At 45.8% G+C, this 19836-nt stretch overlaps 1 long non-coding RNA gene across 2 annotated transcripts in view; it reads left to right on the forward strand.

Moving 5' to 3' along the window:
* LOC138581214 (uncharacterized) overlaps positions 1 to 19836 on the forward strand; it is a 76005-nt gene that overhangs the window by 21412 nt on the left and 34757 nt on the right. The window lies entirely within an intron of this gene.

Here is a 19836-nt window from a genome sequence, read left to right on the forward strand (position 1 = left end):
ATTAAATGGAACTAAATTGAGCAAGGCCGATTTACAAGGATGGGCAAAGTTGGAGAGCATCTTGGCAGGACCTGGTCCAGTCTCTGCCAAAACATGATTGAGGGAAGCAGCAGGAGATGATGCCACAAGGTTCCCAAGGATGTGAATGTTATTGCAAGGTCGAAGGGCACGCATGAAGACTAAAGAAATCATCCTGGACGAGCAGAGTGATTTATGTTTTCTCAAATATATTATGCACACTGAATTGTATCCAACCACTTGCAAGATTTGTGGGTGCCCACTTGATGCTGAGAATGTGTTTTTAGACAGTGGAAAACGAGTAATTAGGACCCCGAATCTAGATTGGAACTTTAAACCTTCCTATTGGTCACTCAAATGTTTACCCACAATGCACTTCAGTTGGGCGGTATCCCAGCCGGGATACCGCCCAACTTTATTTGTGTTAGAGTCCACCCGTCCGGCGGTATTACCGCCGATCACGGGTTGGGCACTAACCTTTACTCCCCATTGGGCCAATTGGACCCAATGGGGAATTTTCGGCGCAATTATCAAGCAGTAATACCACTGAAAATGGGCATTTTTCCGGCGTGTTTACCCTCATCTCTGAGCTGGTGGTAAACACGCCAGACTCGAGATTGGGTGGACCCTTAAAAGCAGCAGTAACACCTTTACATTTGCATTTAAGGGCTGCAGCCCTACTCGTGATGACGGCTTGTGACTTTTTCTCACATTTGACAGCTGGGGTTGGAAGGTCACTCTTCTTGAGTTTTTATAGGCTGTGTGCTGATAGTGCTTTTGGTGGGAGGTTGTGTGCTCCCAAATAATGTAGTTATTCTTTGCCCAGATTCCCTTTCTTCAGGAATTATCGGATGTCCGGAACAACATGGGGAACACTCAGAGTACCCTTTTGCTCACATTACCTTATGTTATAGGCTCTTACAGAGCACTAAGATCCTAAAGGCATTGGAGCAGTAATAGCAGATTAGAGCCATCACTGAGCAACAATACTTTAGCACTGGCATGAAAATGTGATGCTGGCTTTGTTAGATTACTACATTTTTGTACTACACCGAATCACCACCATAGTAGTTTCAAAGCACCACTCCTAGTACATGGCTTTTATTATGCACCTGCTTGGGAAAGTCAGGCCTTAGACTGCTGGGAAGGAGAGCAAGAGTGAATTAGGGGAGGACAAGGGAGGAAGGAAGTTGCTGACGCAGAGAATGAGTAATGCCGCAGGGAAATGCTTTGGATTGATATGGATGTATATTTGTCCACTATATAGGCACAATCTTCTAGAGAGATAAGGCATATACAAGTATATGTTCTCTTAATATATGCATTATATGAAGAGCCAGCAATGAGACGCGGACAGAGAGGACTCCTTGTTTTTGGTTATAAACTTTTGTTCAAATCAAGAAGAGGTTGGAAAAGGCCTCACTATCCCTAAGCTAGGAGGTATTTCCCTACCTCAACCAAAAACTAAGGGGTCTGTCCTTTGTCAAGATGTCCAAAGCAAAATATGTCCTGTGCTTATAACCCTATTCTGGCCCTCACACTCTAAATGAACACTAAGGTGCAAATGATATTGTGCCTCATTATAAGTCTGCCGGTCTGGAAACAACGAGTTCTGCAAGCGGGTGCTTTTCAGCCTGCCAGGTCTGACCTGGTGGGCGGAACGGCATCCGCGCGCGGCACTCAATGGTGCCGGTGCATCCGGCCTCCCCATTCCCATTGAGTCCAATGGGACTCGAATGGGAATGGGGAGTAATATTTTCCAGCCCCCGGGAATGGGCAATTACCGGGTCCACCAGGGCTGTAATGCCCCGGTAATTGCCCATTCCCAGGCACCGGAAAATTCATGACTCCGGCGGCAGCCGTGCCGGGCTACCGCCAGAGTCATAATGAGGCCCTATGATTCGCAAAGAAGTAACAAGGACTAACTCTGACTTAATCCTGACATACTGTTGTAAATAGACTCTCTCCAGGTTTGAGTCAAGAAAGTCCGTTACTGCCGGCTATTTCTTTGTATATCAGGCCCTTTTTTTTGTTATTTGCATTCTCCCTTTCACAGGTGCCTAGATAGACCGCCTCTGAATATGAGTCAATTGCCTTGGATCTGCTTCACCTTTTAAAATGCTCCCAAACGAGCTGCCACTGAAGACGGTCGTCTATTTGACAACAAAAGAACTGCAACATTTTTTTTTTCATTTTTGTTCTCTTTTTTTTTTTGTAACTGTAAGAAGCACAGATGTATTAATAGATGGAAACATTTGAACATCGCTTTTAAAAGTTATGAATCATTTCACTTCCCACACACACAGTCAGTAGGGACACCGTGCACTTCGTACAATAACAAGATTACTCGCAGTGTGTGAGATCAAAACTAAATAGATTTATTTTGCAGATTTCAGAAAGGAAGGACGAAATAGTACTTTAAAACAAGGGCATTTTACTCTCTGGGATTTTATTGCGGGCAAAAGGAGCCCTCGACCCCTGGCGGCCCGAATCTCTGCAGGAGAGAAGGCGAACCCATGACTCAGACTAGCAAAAGTCAGAAAAATACTTATTACAGCGGTTCTAAGGAAGTGAGTGCAAAGTGCGGCCTCACCCTTTTTGCTCGAGGATACTTTTCCTAGAATGGAAAAAAATGGAAATCCCTAACAGTGGTCAACATTTCCAGATACTTAATCCTCCTCCATACGTGTGTGGGGACGAGTAGATATTTTGAGGGGCGGATAGTTCAGAGATGGACTTAGCGTCAGATGTTCAATTGGTTAAATAGTTTGTGTTTTTTCAAGTGGGAAACTGGGATCCGAACCAGTGGCAGATTTTAGGCAAAGAGCCCTGTTTGCAAAAATGACAGAGCCCTGTTTGTAAAAATTACAGAGGACACCAGGTGGGCGGGTAATGGAGGTGGAGCCTAGAGTGGGCAGAGTTGCACAATGAGGAACTTTAGAGAAACATTTTGAATTTTTTTAAGTTGTCTTTTTTAACAGTTTTCTGTGTTTTGTGGTCTGGCTCTAGCTAGAGACAGCTGGGCCTCCTCGCCAGGTTTTGCTGTCAATGGTGATACGATTGAATGATGAAGCCTGAACCTAATGTTGGAAATGATAGGGTCCAAGGCAATGGGCAATAACTTGGGCAACAGGAAGTGATATCACAGGAGGTGATATCACAGGATCATTCCTAAAGCATGCAGAACCATTTTGTGCATGTCCCTGGTGTTCTTACCCCACACATCTATACCAAGTTGGCAGCTAAACAAGCCCAGTTCGGGACAGGAATACGGCTTGACATTTCTCCTCTGAAGCAGGGTCAGCTGTCCAAAGTACAAAGCGCGCCCAGGTTCAGCATTGTGTCACCTCATTTCAAAAAACCGATTAGAGGTTGATGACCCAAACACAGGTGTACCTGGGTAAGGTCTGTTGTCCCTTAGAATGTGCAATTGGTAGGTGATAATAAATGGCCGGGGAGTATAATGCTGCATGCTGTGTAAAATAGTGGCCCTCATTCCGAGGTTCCGCTATTAGCGCCATGACTAGCACCACTACCGGTACCGCCACCGACTTGGTGGTATGGGGATTTACCAGTCTATTCCGACCTATGCCGGACCGGTAAGTCCCCATTTGAAAAGACATTCCCCATTCCCATTTGAGCCCCCATAGGGCTCAATGGGAAAGGGGAAGGCGTCAATAACTGTACCGCAATTTGCGGTACCGTTATAGACCCCGGTATCCCTTTGCGGGTCCCGTCCATAACCCCTGGTAAAACCAGGCATTAAGGGAGGGACCCGCAAAGGGATTACCGGCACCGGTGTCATTACCGGTGCCCGGTATCCCTTTGCGCCCAGGTCGTAATGAGCCACAATGTCTCAAGCTGATTACATTATATTGAATTCTTTCACTGTGAATACATTTTTTTAAATGAAATGATATTGTTATTAGGTCCACTTTCCTTTGCAGCCTGCTACTGCAATCATGCATTCAGGGTGGCAAATATAAAGCTAAACATGTCTTTTTACTTGACCTATTTCTATAACAATGTATAAAATATCAGTTTGGTTCCTTATGTGTATTGTGCACTTTTCAAGTCATTGATAGAAAAACTAATTGTTTTGTTTTTGGAAATGCAACCTTAAAAAATATTTGTGGGAGAGCCACCAGGGGTGCTGAGATGTTGTGAAGCATCTTCGTCGGTCTCCTCCTCTGGGTCAGACTAAAAGGGACTGAGTCTCCTCCAGACCCCCAGGAACGGGGACCTAGCCCCCCCTGAGGTCATCTGAATCAACGGGGCACCGAAGGAATCCACTCCGACTTCTCGAGGTTCTGTGGATTCAGAGATACGAGCATCTGGAGAAAAAAAAGGAGGCAGAGTCCCCCAGCGCTTCTCTCTCTGCTCGGCGGCCCTGCCAGAGCCTGCCCGTGCACCCCGAGGACTGGAAAGGCTCTCCGCCCCTTACTGCTGCTGTGCTGCAGTGCCTCCTCTCTACACAAGGCCCAGAGTTGGGCACGAGTGCCCGGTGCGTCTCCCCCCGAGCCCAGCCTCAGTGGACCGCTCGCCGCATGTCCATCCCCTGTGCTGGCAACGGTAGGCCCCGGGCTGCGAGACGACCTGCCGGGATCTTCCAGAGAAGTAGCGGGTGAGGAGGAACTGCCCGCGGAGAGGAGCAGAGCTGGAGCGCTCCTCTGGTCCGCCCCTGCCACCCCCAGCTGGCCCCTACGACTCCCCCTCCCCCAGGGAGGGAGCACCGGCCCCAAAAAGACAACAACAAAAAAGTGACGGCGGCTTGGGGGGCTACAGGAGGGTGCGCAGTCCGATTACCCCCCACTTGCCTAATACCTCTTGCTGAGGGAGCCCTGGGGCCTGTACTTTGAAAGCACCCCTCGCAGCCTGGGGGTGCTCTGTTCCTCCTTGAATTGCGGACCGGATCCAGGCCGCTTCTCACCCCTTCAAACAGGCCACAGATACGGGAATATACTTGGTGGGAACCCGCACTCAAGACTTCTATGCCATCTGCCCGCAGTGCGCCACTGCCCCGTGGTGACAACCCACGCCCTGGCGACGCAGAGCAACCTGAATTCCTACTTTGGAGCACAGAAGCGCACATGAACCGCATTGACCCGTCGCTGGGGAGCCCGCCCCAACTGCTTCTCCCCCAACCTCTGCTCCTGTGGCCTTCTGCTCGCTGCACCTTTGCAGAGCTCTCTAGCTGCATCCTGTGAAGTGCCTATCTAGTCCCTGGACCCCATGCTATGGGGCTCGCTTTTGCTCCTCTACAGTGGTAGGTCACTTTCAACGGCACCATCCCACTGGGCCTGGCACGCCTGCTATCAAATCCACGTGTCTTTGCAACAACTGTCCTCTGCCCGGTGCAGCCCGCAACGGACAGAGGGTTTTGCCTTCCATGAGGATTGTTCTTAGAGCAAGAGGAGGCCTGCCCCCCCCCGGCAACCTGTGGTAGGGATACTCCACCCCCACTGTACACTTCTGATTGGGGACAGGTGTGATCTCTTTGCCATTCTCCGTCCGAGGGGAATGGGAAGGGGTATGTTAACTGCTGCAACAATCGCCTGACCGCAAGACACCAGGTGTGACTTCCCCAGTCACCTCAACTTCTGCGCCTGGCTGAGATCGATGGTTGGTCCCCCCAGAGGATCCCTCAACACCTCACTGCCACATTCACTAGCGGTCTCGGTGTCCTCTTCCTGACATAATGCACAAGCTACCTGGAATAAGCCCTGGTGCCGGCGGTGTCTTCATGGACTAGGCTGAATCCCACCAAATATTTCAGCACATGCCAGCTTTTCGCCCTCTGTCCTCCAACATGTCCGCCCGATGCAATCAGAACCACTGGATACTAACTCCGTTTCTAAAGGTATGGCAGTATTGGGGGAGGAAATCCGTGGATTCAGAGCGGACATTGGCAAAAGGCTAGACATCCTGGATAAGAAAGTGGACACCATGGTTGACCGAGTTCAGGCTCTGGAAGCAAATGCCTCCTTAGACCTCCTTGAGACTCAGATTGATATGCGCCTTGCCTAATTGGAAAGGAGAGAAGAGAAGTGCACTCGAAAGTTAGATGACTTAGATAACAGGGAGCGCCGATGTAACCTGAGATTCCTTGGCTTTCCAGAACAAGAAGGCGAGAAACTCTTCGAGGGAAGGCAATACCAATGAACCGACGATCGACAGAGCGCATAAGGCGGAGGCCTCCAGTAGGGACCCCAGATCTGTTTTGGTGAGGTTCCACTATTTTTCTGAAAAGAACAAGATCCTGGAACTCTCACGGAGGAAGAGCCCAATCAATTGGGAAAGTGCACAAATCTCGATATACCAGGACTTGTCGGCCTTCACCCTGGCAAGACGTTGGCTTTGTGCCTCCCCTGACAGAGATGCTTCAATCCAAGGCTGTGAGATACAGGTGGGGATATCCTTTTTCGCTCTCATTTGATCTTGAAGGCTACAAATACGCCCTGGTCATAGAGGACGACATACATAGTTTCCCAGGAACTCTTGGGTGAAGCCTCCACAGAGGCGGCACGAGCTGAGTGGGGGAAAGAGCTAAGCGGCCCCAAAAGGCCAAGGACTTCATTGAGAGACGCAGGGTTTGTGGTAACAAAGTTCAGAAGGGCCGCCCCAGCCTCCCTCAGATCCTCCAATGCCTGACGAGAACCTAAGCTTGTCCTGAGTTGATTTGCTGGGTTGGAGGGTTCCGGTTTGGATTCGCACAACGGTGGCCCCTTGTGGGGTCTTCCAGATCTTGTCTATCTTTGCTTCTGTTAGTGTGGAAATGAATATGTCGATAGGCCCCTCTCGTACGCTGGGGAGGTGAATGGCTATGCTTGATGTTTTAGTTTAAGGGGGGGCTCTCGAAATCACTATGCAGTGTTTGAAAGCCCGGAGGGGGTAGGCAATGGTGGCCTGGCCCAGCAGCAACCTTTATGCCACAGACAGTCCAGGAGCTCAGTGGGGGAGGAGGGTGTTAGAGGGGCTATGTTCAGCTTTGTTCTTAGTTACTGTGTTTTTCTACTACCAAGCGATGATCGGAATTGCAAGTGGATAGGTTCTTTTATGTGTAGCCGCTGCTTATGGAGGCAAAGCGGGGAAGTAGGTACAATGTGCACCCCGAGAGGAGTTTTAAGAGATTCTCACTCCCCTAATGGATGACACAAACCATACACTGATGCTGGGGTCATTAAACATGCAGGGTTTAAACTCTCCTAATAAAAGATCACTGGTGATGAGGGAGTTTAACAGGCTCCAGTTGCACTTCCTTTTCCTCCAGGAGACGCACTGGGTAAAGGGGGAAAGAACCAGTGCTCAAGGCGAAATCCACACAATACACGTTTCATACTTAACAAAAAAACAAGGAGTAGCGCTCCTAGTATCTCCCAAGGCCCACTGCACTGACTCTGAAGGGTGTTATATTATGGTTAAGGGGGAAGTGAGAGGCAGTATGCTAACAGCAGTGTCTATCTATGACCCAAACGAGGATCAAGATCCCTTTTTTTATTTTTTTATTGTTGCATTGTTAGTTTACATAAAACCTTATACAACATTTCGCACACAATACAAATATACAATTCATTTTATAAAACAGCATATAAAATATACAAAAATTTCATCAAAATCACAAACATTATCATAAAATTTTCATAAAATATCTCTCCCAGCCCTTTATTAGTATTGTAATTATATTCCTTTTCTTTTCCATTTTCTTTCCATTCCTGTTATTCCTCTGTAGCAACCTTACACATGAAGTTCCTTTTTTCCAATTCCTCCGTTATATTTTGGAGCATTAGATTTAATGCAAGAATTAAAGAAATATTTACACCCCACATACAGCGGCTCCAAAACAAATGGATAGACATTTCAAGATCCCTGTTAAATCTGTCTTTAAGATAGAGCGCTCGTTTAGACTCGAAATGGGTACATGTTAAGACAAGGTGCTTGAGAGTTTCTAACATGTCAGTTCCTCCACAGAAGCGACATGTGAAGCTGATTTGATCTTGATTAGGCACCTCTTCTTTATGTCCTCAGTGCCGAATCCTTTCTAAAGTTGGCATCTGATTGAGTCTAAAGCGCATAAATGTTAATCTCGCCCTATAACAAGAGCATCTTTGTATATAAAGGGGAATACATTCCATTGCGTGTCCAAAATTAGCATACGCCTTGTAGGAAGAGTAAGACTCTACGCCATTTACTGTGTCCACCCAATCGGTCTTAAATAAAAGTCTCTTGACTAATCCCGGTCGTTGTACAAGATCTTCTAAACAAAGACCTAGAGTATCTAATAGAAGATTCATTTTGTCACAGAATCCTCTAATGGATTTTACTGACCTGGATTTAGCGACCTTATTTAACAACTCATATACGGTGTTTGCTGGTGGATCATTCATCTTTCTAAACAAGGATAATTGTCTCCACAAGTATCTTGCTTTGAGTGAAATAAGACATAACTCTTGGCGGATAATGGCGTTGGGGACTGCCATGGATAGGCCCAATACTTCTTTCCACATTTTCCCCTGAACCACATTCAGGTATGAGCTCATATCATGGGTACAAATGGCCAGACCATACAAAAGAACCGGCTCACCTTTCGCAAGATAAAAACGTCTGATCGATAGGAGCGAACATTTACATACCCTAACCTTCAAAAATTTCATTTGAATCATTAGTTTAGACGCTTTTTCTACTAGGCTCAGTTTCCACATCTTAAGGCTAGATTTGTTAGTAAAGTTATAGCCTAGATATGTTATGGCCTGGACCTGTTCCACCCAATCATCTCCCATCTTCCAAATATATGATTTGATAGTTCTTTTCTTAGTGACCACAATCATTCGAGATTTAGATGCATTAGGGGAGAGATTGTTCACCATTGCATACTGAAAGAAAATATCCATCTTTCTCCGAAGGCCACGTGGAGTGCGGTCAAATAGAATAAAATCATCAGCAAAGGCCATCCATTGAATAGCCAAACTCCCCAACCTAACCGGCGCAATGGAAGGACCCTGCCACATGTCCTCCACATCGCTTACGTATAGGTTGAAGAGCGTGGGTGCAAGGGAACAGCCCTGCTTGACCCCAACTTTAGTGTCAATGGCATCGGATAGCAAGCCTTCCTGAGTTAAACGAACCCTGACCGAGGTGTTCCTATGCAACAGAGCCAAGAGTTGGACAATCTTTCGCGGAAAGTTCATTGCTAACATTTTAGTCCACAATCTTGCTCTGATTACCCTGTCAAAGGCATTGGAAAGGTCTAAAGACGCCATAAAGACTTCACCCATGTTAGATTGATGGACTGTATCTCTTAAATGGGCCAAAATATAACCATTCAAGTCGGTTCCCAACCCCTCTCTAAAGCCAACCTGAAATTTACTAAAGCAAGCATTCCTCTTAATCACTTTATTAAGATCCCTTGAAAGTAGAATACCGAAGACCTTACTAGCTGCATCTAAAAGTGCTATGGGTCTATAATTCTGGGGGTTGAGGACATCACCTTTTTTTAAATATTGGTACAATAATACTTTGAGCCCAGGATTTAGGGATGATATGATTTTTGAAGATATCATCAAATATGGGTTTGAGCAACTCAGCCCACATTTCAGTGGCCGCCTTTATGACGAATGGAGGGATGCCATCGGGGCCCGGCACTCTAGATGGTTTAAGTTTATTAATGACCCACATGATATCTTCAATATCCCACAAGCAATCACCCACCACTGGAGGACCTAAGTCCACATCCTGTTCCCTAGAGAAGGCTGAAGGCAATGAACATTTTCCTTGTAATAGGAGCACCACGCCTTTGCTTGGATAGGGCAATCAAGTCTATCTTTTGCCAGTGTGAGTGCATTGTTGACAGTAGCCCAAAATTTAACATCTATACCCTTGCAGAGATTATACATCATCAATTGGTGTACTTCGAGATATTGATCCATTCTCAGGGACTTAATCAATTTTTTGTGTTTCAAGAAAAAATGTTTCTTCCTAAACTGTAATTCAGAAAAGGATATGGGTAAGTTCTTTAGAATTTTTAAAGCCCTATATTTGATACGCTTGGATTTTTGGATTCTGGAGTCACCAACCTTCCCCCTAGACTTCAGCACCTCCATATTGCCTGTCCTACTGATTTTATAAACACATGACAATATAATATTATAGTAGTAAGATCCCCCCAATACGATGTCCTCTTCCCTACTAATTCGATGCGACAATAGGGTCAGGTTCTCCAAAACCAAGGTATTGAATTTCATAATCGTTTTCTTATTCCATACAATCCTTCTCCCATCATTTGCCGCCTTTAAGCCCAAAAACATAGGATTAATGTGATTACCACAATTAGGAATTGATAAAGAAAAGCATAGGAGAATGTGATCACCCAACTCTACCTCCATGAGTGTCAATTGTCCACATGCTTGCTTCCAGCTATTGGATACATAGAAAACATGAATTCTGGAGCTGTTACTTCCACTTTTCCAGGTATATTTGGGTAAATTCCAATCTGAGGCATGGTCTAAGAGCCCCAAATCCCAATGGTCAAGGAACTTATCCCACCATATACCTCTCTTAAGACTAGGGTGAAGCAGTTTAGGGATCACCCCTCTTTCATTTAACATAGAGCCCTCAGCACAGGCCGAATTAAAATCACCTCCCAAGATAATGCGAGTTCCAAACCCCCTCTCAAACCAACCTCCCAGAATTTCTCCAAGAGAGTCTTCCACTGTATCGATGCTCACTTTTAGTGGATTCCAATATAAGTTCAACAGGAGGATTGGATCTACATTATTTTCTGACGATAGGACAATATCCAGAAGACAATCACTCCTAAAAATAACATTGCCATGAAACCCCAAATTACGATCAATAGCAATAATCAAACCGCCACTAGGCCGACCAGCAAGCCCCCTAGATGCTAAAGAAGAGAAGGTATAGAATCCTTCGATATACGTATCAGACAACATCATGGTTTCCTGGAAAAAATTGATATGGGGACAGGTGTAAGTTTCACCTTTAGTCAAAAATGTGTTCAAGTGTAGTCCCCCACATGAATTCCAGGAAATATCATCAATATTAGAGCTATTAGGAGCACCCCTTACCTTGTGTAAGGGTCTCTAAAGTGTTGAGCACTGGTTGCAACTATGACCAATCTTGACCACTATTAAGAAGGCTGGAAATTAAAACCATCCCTGGATCTGAATTTTCTGATTTTTTGTTACCCAATTGTGCGATTTGTTGCGTTTGGATGTTAATCGATTCCTTATATTGAAGGAAATGATTGGCCTCTTTGTCATCTGCTAATGTAGATAGATCATATCCCAAAGAATTAAGATTTTTTTCTTGTGCCCGCACCATGTCTGCCACCATCACCGAGTAAAAGCAACTTACCATGCGATGATTATTATGATTGGGTAAAGAGATAGCATCTATATCATCTGTTGTTATAGCCCGCAGTAAAGGAATTTTTTTGAATAGATTTAAAAGATGTGTTCTATTTAAACTAGCCTGTTTTATTATTATTAATCCAACCCAGAATCTTCCCTGTATGGATCTTTGAAAGGGGCTGGCCCTAAGTAGATTGCTTCTTTGTATTATCGACAAAAGGTTTGGCCAATACATTTCCTTGAAAGTCCTGGATTTTAGAAGACTGAATATCTAGGGGGCTTTCCCCTATATTATTAGTAGTACAACCACTCCCACTCTCAACCATGGCAATCGGCCCATTAAGGGAGGGCTTGTTGGAATATACTATCGTCGTTATAACTTGGGCCGCAGGGAGAAGTTTAATTTGTTGTGTGCCTATAGATGTTCTGCCATGTTTGGTACTGGTTATTTTACCAAAGGCTGTCATCTTAGTTTGTTTAGTTTGGGGGCGATCTTGCCCAATTTTCAGTAAATTACTCTCATCCATGTTAGGGTTGGTGTTTTTTTTCTCCCCCAGCTGAAGAGCCTTTGTTAGAGACCTCCCCCCCACACTTTACCCTCTTCCCTGTTAGGGCCATTCGCTACCCCACTATCATCACACTCTTCTTGAACAGGAATATATCTAATTGTGTTAAGATTAGATTTTCTGCCTTTAATTTTAGTATTAGGCATATTTTTAGTTTTTTTGAGCATCCTAACCTGTTTTTTTGCTTTTTTACGTCTATACACTGGAGATTGGGGTACCTCATTAATATCTTAGTCCGAATTGTTAACAGGACCTATTTCGTCAGGATTTGTCATTCCACCTGTTTCTAATGCTGGGTCTACTAGTTTTTTCTCTATATGTTTTGTCTTTTGTTTACATTTTTACCTCTTTTTAGGTGGAGTTAGTTGGATAATTATCGCATCTTCACTGCTGATATTCAAGCATTCCCCCTCCTTAGATAATTCACTCCCGTGCTCTTGGGCACTAGAGTTTTCCAAAACCTGTTCTTGATTAAGCCCCTCTGTTGCTCTTACAATAGCGTCCAAAAGGACAGAAGGACTATCTGGACAGCTAAATTCATTTCCATATTTATTATTATTGGATTTTTTACCTCCTTGGTCAAGGAGGTCTGGGTCCACTATCCCTTTATCTGAAGAGGTTGGCCGATCCACTGAAAGCATAATTTCCAACAAAGTGGTGATTTTTGCATCCATAGTTGTTAACCTTATATCTTGTTCCTCTCTATATTTATCATATATATTCTGTTCTTTAATATTGTGATCATTATGGGTCTTACCCTCCACTCGGCCCTCCAAAAATGCCAAGCGAGTGACTAATTGTTTAAAGGCAGCTTGTTGGCCTACCATGGAGCCACCTAGCATCTCTTGGGACTCACCCATAGTTTTCAGAGCCACATTTAAACTAACATGTAGGTTAGATAGGAGGGGTAGGAGATAATCTCCTCTATCCTCCCTACCCGAACAGGGTATTTCGTATTTGTCCTTAGCTACAGAATGACTTTCCAATATTGTTTGATGGGGTTCAGTGGCACTATCCACTGTTCTAGGTCGATGGTACCCTTCCTTATCCGTTTGAGTACAAGCTGTCTTCCTATGTATAAAAGTTTTTGGTGTCTCTAATGCCGGTCTAGTGGGGGTTAGATGCTTGCCCTCTTGTTGTTTCCCCATCATAGTAGTACCTCTAGTAGTACCACTCGGCGCCCCCTCAGATAGTCTCCTCACATCTTTACCCTTGGATAGAAATCTCCCTGTCGGTATCTTCAAATCAATAATTTCTTTGAGCAAGTCACCCGTAGCATCTGCCATAAGCAGAAAGGAATCGCCCAAATCGCCCCCCCCCCCCCGATAGGTAGATTAAGATTATGATTAGAACAGACAGGTGTCCCTTTAAATTGTTCTCCCCAATTGGCATGCTTAGACTGGGGAGGGCTAGTAGCACATTGCATCTTATCCTGTTCACCCCTCCCAAAAATAAACACTGCTGGCGAGATATGAGTAGAATGCTTAGTGCCAAATGGGTATTTACCCTTATTATTTCCCATTATATTCAATTTGGATAAATTTGAGCAGTTAATTTCCCCAGCTTGCATTTTTCCACTTAAATACATCTTCTGAAGTGGAGTGGATGCATGAAAACGGACCACCCTTTTAGTACCAAATAGACTTTGTTCAAGACATTCTTCATCCGTAAGTTCCTGTCTAGGATCCAGCATATCCCTATGAGCCCCAGAGGCCCTATATCTAATATGTCTAGATTTCCCCCCATAGGAGCTTGAACCTCCAAAGCTGCAGAATCAATAATGGATGGTCCTTCCACACTCACTTCAGGTGTGTGATTTGACTTTTCATCATTAATTTCAGCAGATAAATTAGAAGCAACCTTATTTTCCATATGATCTATATTAACAGGCGCCTCACAATGTATCGGAGAGCCCAATTGAACTTCTACTATCTTCTAACGTTCCAAACAAACAAGCGGTCCTTCAGAGGGCAGCAAAATATGCCGCTCGAGCGGCAGGACCTTCAATAAATGAAGGAAACGTGTCACATGATCAGTCACGTGTCCTTGTCAGGCTCTGCCTCTTCCAGGAAGCGAGGACAACCACAGCAAGAGCTCTTGAATGCTCGCAGTGCTGTGCAATGATGCAAAAGGAAGGTAACGTTCCAAACAAACAAGCGGTCCTTCAGAGGGCAGCAAAATACGCCGCTCTAGCGGCTGGACCTTCAATAAATGAAGGAAGCGTGTCACGTGATCAGTCACGTGTCCTTGTCAGGCTCTGCCTCCTCGAGGAAGCGAGGACAACCACAGCAAGAGCTCTTGAACGCTCGCAGTGCTGTGCAACGATGCAAAATGAAGGTAACGTTCCAAACAAACAAGCAGTCCTACAGAGGGCCGCAAAATACCTCAGGATCCCTTTTGGGAAGAAATAAAAATAAAAATGATAGTCTTTACGAAGGCACCCTACTGGTGGCTGGCGACTTTAACATGGTTCTCAACCCCGAGAGCGACAGAAGGTCAGCAAACCCGCATACGGAGACCCATGCACAGAGGAAGGTGGCTGCCACTTTCCAAATGGTTAATGAGGAACTAGGTCTCTCTGACTCACATACAACGCAGCAGGGCCACAACCCCTTCTCCACATTCTTCTCCAAACCACATGCAACATTCTCCAGGATAGATTATATTCTGGTGGACACCTCGCTTCGGGAACGAATCTTTGACTTTAACGTTGAGCCTATCCCGTGGTTGGACCATGACTTGGTCAGAACCAGTATAGGAGTCACTCCGCGCCCCTCTGACAGATCGCGTTGGTCGTGTAACAACCTCCTGCTGCAGGATAAAGAGCTCTCCCAGAGTCTCCTGTCTGCCATAAAAGAGTATTTTGCAGTTAACAACAACGGGAAGGTGGGCATAATGGGGGTCTGGGACGTGTTTAATGTTTATTGTTATTATGTTATGCTTTTTAAACCCAATAAACAGAGTTATAAAAAAAAGAAAAAAAAGCTACAATCAGGGGTGTCCTTAAAGGGATGGGCTCGAGGAGGAAGAGAGAACGAGAAAGAGAGGAGAAACGATTAAGAGAGAAAATAGACGCTATCTGGCAGGGGGGGATTAAAATCCCGAATGTTCCCGGTCAAATGGGCAGAGCTCCAACAGCTTAATGCTAAACTGGCAGCTCTCCTGTGGGGTCAGACAGAAAGGAAACTTGCCTTTTTAAAACAAAGGTATATGGAAAAGGGGGAAAAGGCGGATAAGATACTTGCTTGGAGGCTGAGGGAACTTAGAAACAGCAGGAGGGTGGACCCTCTCTGCTCCCCTGAAGGAGAGAAATGCATAAGTGATGCCTCGATAGCAGAACAGTTCTGGCAGTACTACGAGCGGCTATATACATCGGAATATTCTGGGGGTGGGACTGATGTTGACCTTTTCTTGAACTCCCCATTACTCCCCAAGAAATAATAGACACCATTGGCATCCTGAAAGGAGGCACTACACCGGGGGATGATGGTTTCACGGTTTGCTTCTACAAGTCCTTCCATTCCACCCTGGCCCTGTTTATGGCCAAACTATTCAACGCTGCTCTTGAAACAGGATCCCTCCCCAATCCATGATGTTAGGCCTTATCATGGTTATACCTAAAGAAGGGAAATACCCTACTCAGTGCCAATCCTATTGCCCCATTTCCCATCTAAACACAGATGTCAAGATCCTGGCGAAGCTCCTCGCCAACAGGTTAGCCAAACATCTTCACTCCCCGGTGCATGGTGACCAGGTCGGATTTATCCCTGGCAGACAAGGGTCAGATAATATAAGAAAGACCCTTGACCTCATGCACGAATCTTCAAACCAGGACTTGGAGGCCTATTTGTTTTCGTTAGATTCGGAAAAGGCCTTCGACCGAGTCGAATGGCCCTGCATGTGCAAGATCCTCCAAAAGATGGGACTGGGTCATACATTCTGTGGGTGGATTGCAGCATTATATAATGGCTCATCAGCGAGAATATCGGTGAACGGCGGTGTCTCAACACCCCTAAGCCTCTCCAGAGGTACCCGACAGGGGTGTCCCATCACTACTCTTTTATACGCCTTGGCGATGGAGCTTCTAGCCATTGCAATCAGGCTAAATCAGAAAATCACTGGAGTTTGTTGTGGAGACCACGACTTTAAACTATCACTTTTTGTCGACAATATATGACCAATCTGTGTGACTCCCTCCCGAACCTTCTTGATTTAATTTGCACCTTTGGAATTTTTTCTGGTCTCAAGATTAATCTGTCCAAGTCATGCATAATGCCCATGGGTGGGAAGGTCCAAGAATTTAGGGGGAAAAAGAACTGGGGGGAATGAGAATCGAGCGTAAAACCACCCCTTACTTGGGGATATCCCTCCCTAGCAACCTAGGAGCCTTATTTGAATTGAACTTCTCCCCGGTCCTGGCAAAGATAAGAAGAGATCTCTTACAATGGGCCCCTCTCACTCTTTAATGGTTTGGCCGCATGGTCATGATCAAAATTAATATTTCACCCTGTCTCCTCTACCTCTTCTCTGCCTTCCCTACTGTCATTCCAGAAGCTTTCTTCACGACACTGCATGGCCTGGTCCAATGCTTCATTTGGAAGGGGAAAAAGCCACGGGTTAAGCATTCAACCTTGACTCTACCAAAATCCTTTGGAGGTTTTGGGCTCCCTGACTTTAGGCAATACCACAAGGCAGCCCAGCTCAGGGTAATGTTGGAGCACATGAGGGATGATATGGGCACTTATTGGACTTATATCGAGGACACTCACACCCACCCCAAGAAAGTCAGGGATCTCCTATGGGCCCCCATTAAGACCCTCCCAGCCCACCTCAAGACACACCAAACCTTGGCCGTGCTTTGGGCCTCCTGGAAAAATGCTAAGGAAAACAAAATCCTATTCTCCTGGCCGTCCTCCTTAACCTCCCTATGAGTTTCCCCTTTCGATCTGGGCAACAAGGGCCTACGAGACACCCAGTCATGGTCGGATATGGGTCTGGAGAGAGCCGCCCAATCATTCTGCCAGAATGCCTTCATTGAATATGATCAATTAGCTGAAGCTATGGGGGATAAACCACGCACAGTATTTGAATATCTTGGCCTCAAAGGGATCCTTACTAACCCCAAATGGTGTTCTGACTTGGCCCGTCCCCTCAAACCATTTGAGAAAATTATGGTGGTATCAACTACGAGGAAGGGGTCTCTCTAAGATCTGCAGAGTTCTTATTATAGCGAACCTAGAGGGTAGACAAACTTTTAGATGCTTCTGCGAGGAGAGATTGGGGATGGTTCTCGGGGAGGCAACATGGGGGGGGTGGTTTATAAAACCCTCTTTTGAGGGACTTTGTATACGTCGGCGATGGAGCATAACTTTAAGATTCAACACAACTGACATCTTCCCCCAGTTAGGCTCTCAATGATTATTTGGGGGGACGTCTCCTCTTTGTCCTAGGGAGTGTGCACAGCGTGGAACTTGGTATCACATGTGGTGGGGTTGTCCGTCTACTGGTCTGAGCTTTTGAGTTGGATTAAGGACATTGGGCCTCATTACACGGTAGGCGGAGGACCAAGGTGCTATTAGCACCTTGGTCCATGCCGGTAAAATACCGGCACCGCCTCGGAGGAAAGGGGAATTACCGCCCTATTCCAAGGTTGGCGGGGCGGTAATTCCCCCTTCCCCCATTGCCCTTCCCCATTCCCATTTTTGCCCCATAGGGCTCTATGGGAAATGGGAAGGTGCTAATTACGGTGCCGCAAATTGCGGTACCGTAATTAGCACCCTGGTCCCTTTGCAGGTTGGTTTTTAACGCCTGCTAAACAGCAGGCGTTAAAGTACCAACCCGCAAAGGGACCTCGTAGTAAGGCGGTAAGGGTTTACTGGTACCGGTGCCCTTACCGGTACCGCTAAACCCTTACCGGCGTCCGTGTAATGAGGCCCATTGTGTGCGCCATGCCCTCCCTGCATCACCTTGAACTCCTCCTGGGCACTCCTGCCCCTGATGCCGAGGTGAGGGCCTTTCCGAAGATGATTGAGGCAATGCTGAGAGCCGGAAGACTGGCCCTCGCCCAAAAATGGAAACACCCCTCTACCCCGACCAAAGCGGAGTGGCTCACTAAGTTATGGGCCATTTTTACATATGAGAAAAACTCCACAATCACCCATAACAAAATTGACTCCTTCTTGTTGAACTGGACGGTGGTCCTCTTGAGCGAGGAATGGGGTGCTTTGAGACTTTAATGCCTTGCCCCTGTAGGAGCCACCGTGCGTCTTTAACATCTGGAGACCTGTACCTACCTTGGTTGTACTTGTCGACCTCAACACGTCAGTCATGAGTGATTAACATGCCTCATTGTTTCGATGTTACTTGTCCCCAACAAATGGTTGGGCTTGGTAGTGTTAAAAGCAGGAGGAGGGGAGGGGTTGGGGAGACAAGGCTCAGCATTTTTCTTCTGTATTTCGAATTGTTGATAAAAGGGTCTCCCTGCTAATCTTTGTAGTTGTCAAAAAGTTTAATAAAAACAAAGTGGAAAAAAAATATTTGTCTCCCATCACTAGGAAGACATGTAGTCAAGTGCTTAAATCATTGCCTTTGCCCAAATACTGATGTGACCACTTTCGCGAAATGTGTGATCCTGGGCAAATAATGTTATCTCACTGTGCCTGATCAGCTCAAATTGGGTGTCACTAGAAGTGATTTAGTTTGCAATTTTCGCTATGAAGAAAAAAAACTCATGGTTTACTAAACTATTGAGTTGATGCAAATTAATAGTGCATGTTTATATATTGCACAGCAAATGATTCTCTTGGATTACATGTGAAAACCTCTTTTAATGTCTTTACCAATGGCGTCCTAGAGTAAGACTAATGCCACTGGATGCAATGTTATTTACTGTGATGTCGCTTCTGACCATGTCAATCCATATTGTGCAAATTAGGGTTCTGCTTATCTTTTGCTGGACAGGTCCGGAAGAAAAGTTAGAACCTATCAGTGCCTTGCATGCCTAACAGTCCCACAGTGTTGTGATTTGTTGCTCTGTGTATGTGTTCGGGAGCCCTACAGAAGTGGGAGGGCCCAAGCAGCTGTCCCTATTGTCTTTTGTGCATGTTAAAGGCTGCTGTTTTGCTGGCTGCTGTCACCTTAACTGAAGACTTTAAATGTTAAATGTGCGCTTTGCAGCAGTTACAGACTATTTGCCCTTTACTCTGGTTTCATGTGCATTAGCACCTTTCTGACAGAGCCATCACTAACTTTTCAGTGCAGTTTAGTGTTTCAGCTCCCCTCCTTCTGCCTGGCCCATGAGATTCAACAGCATTCCTTTGTATCCATTCTTATTTAAGCAACCCAAGGGTGCTACAGGCTGTGCCCAGCACCACTGACTGTAGGCAAGGGGGTCCCAATCATATTGAAATGGGCCCCCATGAACCGTGACAAATGTTTAGCCATGTCCTGTGAGCGAGCGCTAAGGCTGCTCTTTGTTATTCGACTGTGCCTGACTGCCAGCAAGCAGGGATGAGTGCATGTGTATTGTGCCTGGTGTCAGGAGATTGGCAAGGTGTCGGACCAGGACAAGGCAGAGCACGCTCGCCCTTTGGCTGTCATCCGAGTGCTAAATCTGCCTCTGATCCGAACCCAGCAAGTTAGAAGCAGTTCAGGACGACTTGAACATGGATAGGATGCCTGTGAAATCTGATAGTATTGCTCTCTGCAGGAAACATTAAAATGCAACTTTTTAATTTTAAAGGGTTTGTGTCTTTTATACTATGCACCCATCTCCCCCACACCCTTTTGGTCCGGTTTCCACAGTAAATAATTTCAATTTCCAGCACTCGGAAGGCGGGATTCAGTAGGAGTATGGGAGAGGAAACCCAGCACCCATGAAGAGGAAA

The sequence above is a fragment of the Ambystoma mexicanum genome, chromosome 3p (genome assembly GCF_040938575.1).
Source record: "Ambystoma mexicanum isolate Mex_15411 chromosome 3p, UKY_AmexF1_1, whole genome shotgun sequence".
Taxonomy (NCBI): domain Eukaryota; kingdom Metazoa; phylum Chordata; class Amphibia; order Caudata; family Ambystomatidae; genus Ambystoma; species Ambystoma mexicanum.